Here is a 4,875-nt window from a genome sequence, read left to right as displayed (position 1 = left end):
AAGATATTTTTTATTTCTATATATATAGACGCCTCATATGTTAGGGAGGCATAAGTTAGAAAATTTTTCTTTCTTTCATTTTCTCTCTCTAAGTCTGCTCTCCCTTCTCTCTTCCTCTCTTGTATAATATTTCAAGGCTTTAATAAAAGAAGGCAGCTAGCCGATATTTACTATTCCGGCCTTGCATCTGGCCACTATTAAGGTATTTATTTATTTTCTTCTGACGTACTTCTAATACTTCTTCTTTCCTTCCAGCCATGACTAAGTCCGGCTAAAAACCTTTCATATCTATGCCAGAGATCTAACTTCCCAGAGATCTAACTTCTCGTACTTAGTAACTATGAAAGATCCAAACTTTATCAAAATATGAAGGAATTTTTCTATAGTTTTTTGACTTGATTTCGAAATAGTGGTACACTTGAGTTTAATATGGCTTATGTTGGCTTTGTCTTTGTGACTACGTCTAGTAAGCTGTGCCTCTTTAGCCCGTAAAAGATGAAGAAAATGATGAATTTTTGCACAGTCAGAACTTCTAGACACATGGGTTCAACATAAGTATATTAAATATCTGACAGACCCTTTGTTCGGGTAAAACTTCCATACAGTCATTAAGCTATTCAAATTTTGTTTTTTATATTTTGGTTGGTACTTTGGTTCGGTATTCCGACTATGGCTTAATCCGATATTTTAAAGCTAGTCTGGCAGGCGTCGCGGCTTACCCGCGCCTGACAAGATTCTGCTTATCTAAAGTAGGTGTGTGTGTGTGTGTATATATATATATATATATATATTAAATTGTAATATTTGTTCATTAATTGCTAATAAAATGATCTAAAACCCAATATAAACTTAAAGCCTAAACTTTTCACTCTTCATCTTACTTTTTAGTTTCAAGAGAGTTTTTCGCTCCTCAATTTCATAATTGAGTTTTTTCATTAGCACATGAGTGAAAACATACTTGATTTGTTCTTCAATCATAATATAATTGTAAAAAATAAAGATTATAAAAAAAATTCGAGAAAATTTAAAAAACCTAAAAAAACCGACTAAAACCTAAACTGAAAAAATTAATTTTATATTGATTTGATTTATCATTTTAATAAACTGACATAATTAATTTGGTTTTATTTGATAAAAAATCAAACTAAGCCGACCTATGTACACCCTACGTACAACTAAGATTAAACAAAGAAACTAGTTTTCTTGTATAGGGACCCACCTAAGAAACAACCATCAAAATCCAACGGCTCAGATTTCTTATACTTGTCACCATTTTCCACATTTCATCGGAGTTGTTTCCACTTCCCACGTGTCCATTCATTAGAAAGGTCAGAAATTCTAGATGCACCATACTCTATCTTCCACGTGTCCACCATTCTTTGTATTAGTTTACGATTTTACCCTTCCTTTTCTTACCAATTTCATCCTACCAGTTCACCTACAATTTCATTTTTATTCTTATACAGCCTTTTCTTCTTCCTCTTTTCTGTTGAATTTTGAGTGACTTATCATTTGATCCATAAATATATAAATTTGCAATATTCATAATCTATTTATTTTCTGCTATACCTGCGCTGGTACAGCTTTTGATTGGCGGCTATCTCCGACAGGTCTTTTTTTTTTTTTTTTTTTTTTTTAAAATACAGTCTATGATTTACGTTGAATTAAGACCTGTAAGATTTATAATCTGGTGGATTTGCGGCTTGTGGGTATGCTCGATATGATTATATTAACGTGTGAAAGTAGTTGATTTTGATAAAATTTGAGGCTTTTGTATGGGGGTCGAGTAGGATTTTTTTTCTTTTTTGATAATCGCGTGTACGAGCCAGTTTCTACGCACCTGACTAATTTCGCGTGATATTTGCCAACTCCCACTAGCAACAGGTGAGAAAAATCACTTAATATTTTTGTTTTTGTTGGGATTTAAACCCGAGACCTATGACTCTCAAGTCTCAAACACTTCATTGACCACTAGGCTACACCCTTGGATCGAGTAGGATTATCAGACTTACATTTTCAATTTGGACGTGAACTCAATTAAATTGGGTTTTTTATTGTTTTTGTTATTCATGGAATATGGCTGATTATTTGATGTTGAATTCGATTTCCAGCAGGCATCTTAGGATTATTTCAATTTTGTGAAATTGGGGCTTCTTCAATTACTTCCTTGCCTTGCCCCCCCCCCCCCTGGTTTTCTTGTTTGGGAAAACAGTGTACTAATCCAACTGTGAATATTAACTTATGATTTTATGAAAGAAATAGTTTTTTCTCAAGTTACTTCCTCAGTCCCAACCTCCTTTTTTTCTTTTAGGAAAACGTGTGCTATCTAATCTTTTTAAAGATGGAACAATTAGAGATTTATATTACAAAAACGTGAGAAAACACTGAGAAAACAACAAATATTGTTTGGTTTTGACTCAGAAGTTCAAAATTGAGGGTAGCTAGGGGCATTTGGGTGGGGATGGGGTGGGGGGAGCTTTAATTGAAGTAGTAGTGGAGCTCCTTTCCTTATATTTCTTCACGCCAAGAAATCTATCTTGGAAAGAAGTGTACTTAGTTCAGCTACAGATGGCTATCTTATTGCTATATGAAAATATTGGGCTTTTTTTGCTTATAAAGTGATCAGGTAAATATGGGATTTCTTTTCTTCTCAAATTCCTTCTGCAGTTCAACCGTTTTTTTTTTATTCTCCTTTTCATTTGAACTTGTGCTCTTACTTCACAACGAGTGAACAAATTGTTGTTTGATGAAACGACTAAGTTAAAGTAGGAGTGGCTTTCCTTCTTTTTCATTGAAAGGGTTAAAGTATATTGCATGATGAGATTTCAAGATATTTAGCTGATACCATAGCTATTAAAAGTTGCTGCTGTTCAAGAAATCAAATTGGAGAATTATGGTGGATTTTGTCAGTGCAAATGATTTAAGTGAATTAGTTGGGAATTAAGTATATTTTGTATGCTGTTTACTTAGATCCATATGGATGTGCGAGGAATTCAATGTTTTGTTAAGCTACATATCTTGGGTGGAGCATTAATCGCAGCCGTCGATTTGAATCAAATGGTTGGCTTTGGTTGACTACTTACATTTGTTCCATCCAAGAAACAGTCACTTGTTTATGTTGCTATCAAGCTGTTCATGTCCTATCTTTCTCTCTACTGTTCTGGTGGTGATGGTGGAGGTGTTAGTGATATTTGGTTAAGAGTTCTCCTGGTAAGTAAGATAATTGTTGTAAAGCATCTTTCTTACGAGGTTCATGAGTTGTAATTATTTTTCACCTGTGTGGTTCTTTTTTGCGCGACACATGAAGTGGAATAAACTTTCTTAATTTTACTTTGAAAATGTTGTCATGCTAATGCAGGTTATGTACATACTAATTTGTTTTATCTGCTTGTAGGAGCGAAGGCCATGGGAGTCGTTTGAAGAAGAGTAGAACAATTTCTTTATTAAACTTCAGTCACAATATTAGTTTGGTATTTTCTGGGAGATGGATAAATGCAATGGTTGTGGGAAACTGGGAAGGATGGTGAGAGACAGGCTTGTGAGTGCTTACCAGGCTTCTCTTCCTCATTCTCCTGCTGTTTCTGTTTGGGTTTGTATTGTGCGCAAAATAAGGTATTCCTACATAGCTGAGTGGGTGTAGGTGTAGTTATAGTATACTGGTTTCATAATAGCTTTCATATTTGGAATTATTAGTTTTCATAATAGTATTAATAACAGGATATAAAAGGAAAGAGAAATAATTAGTTGTAGAGATAATGTGCACCTCTTAAAGAAACTTGTCACTAACGGAAACTGGAGAAGGTCTAGGGGCAATAGATCTGAAAATTTGCCGATAAGATGGAATGTGCTAAAGCCTCGCCTGCTGTTAGAAAAGGGAAGAAGAAGAATGTAAAGGATGAGTTGGATCGAATTAAACAGGCTGAGAAAAAAAAGAGGCGCTTAGAGAAAGCCTTGGCTACTTCAGCTGCCATTCGCTTTGAATTGGAAAAGAAGAAACAGAAAAAGAAAGAAGAACAACAAAAGCTTGATGAAGAGGGTGCTGCAATCGCCGAGGCTGTTGCTCTGCATGTCCTAGTAGGTGAAGAATCGGATGATTCACGTGAGCTTTTGCTTAAGAAGGATAAAGAATCAAACCAATGGGATCTTGGTAGAAATTCTTTTTCATGGGTGGAGAAAGAGCCATGCTTCCTCATCAAGACTTCTCAGTATATTCAGTTGAAGGAACACAGTGGATATCTGGGCCCAACGGCGATGGATGCATATGGAATGAGCAGGAAAATACCTCGTGGATGGTGTCTTCTGTACCTTTGGTAGGGAATGAGCACCATCAATGGTTTGATGTAGGGAATTGGGAGGTTCAAAGAATTTCTGCTGGCCTTCTTGCAGCGCAGGCTGTCTCATCACTTCAGATTGCAGGAGATGCTCCAGTGACTCATATGTCTCTGATAGGATGCTGCGATAGTGAATTGGAAAACCTTAACGTCTATCATCCAGTTTGCAGTACCTTATGAGATGTTTTTTTTGTGGTTTTTGAATAATCCCTTGTATATATTTCAATTGAAATGAATGAATGCGAGTTTGTTTGTGTTATGTACATGCTCAAGCTTCTAAAGTTCACTATATGGAGTCTGAATGATTGTCGCACTTCGAATGATACATGGTACTAGTTGTGAAACTAATATCTTGTGTATGGGAATCCACAACTGAGTTTCTACAGATATTTGCTAGTTTTGAACTTTATTTTTGGGTCCTTTTGTGCAGGAAATTTTATCTGTTCACCTCTTAAGTAGTTTATTATATTATTTTCTCATATGTTCCCTGGTTTCTGAATGTCATTTTTCTTTTTGGTAGTATTCATATGGTGTACTGTTGTTT

The 4,875-nt window shown here is 35.3% G+C and overlaps 1 non-coding gene across 1 annotated transcript; it reads left to right on the top strand.

Moving 5' to 3' along the window:
* Positions 1-1,616: 1,616 nt before the first annotated feature.
* Positions 1,617-4,590, top strand: LOC107873399. The gene is made up of 2 exons (XR_007056416.1): positions 1,617-3,210; positions 3,395-4,590. It is a non-coding gene; the product is annotated as an uncharacterized LOC107873399 (transcript).
* Positions 4,591-4,875: the final 285 nt, after the last annotated feature.

This window comes from Capsicum annuum, chromosome 6 (assembly GCF_002878395.1).
Source record: "Capsicum annuum cultivar UCD-10X-F1 chromosome 6, UCD10Xv1.1, whole genome shotgun sequence".
NCBI lineage: Eukaryota > Viridiplantae > Streptophyta > Magnoliopsida > Solanales > Solanaceae > Capsicum > Capsicum annuum.
This window is presented reverse-complemented; position numbering and strand designations above follow the sequence as displayed.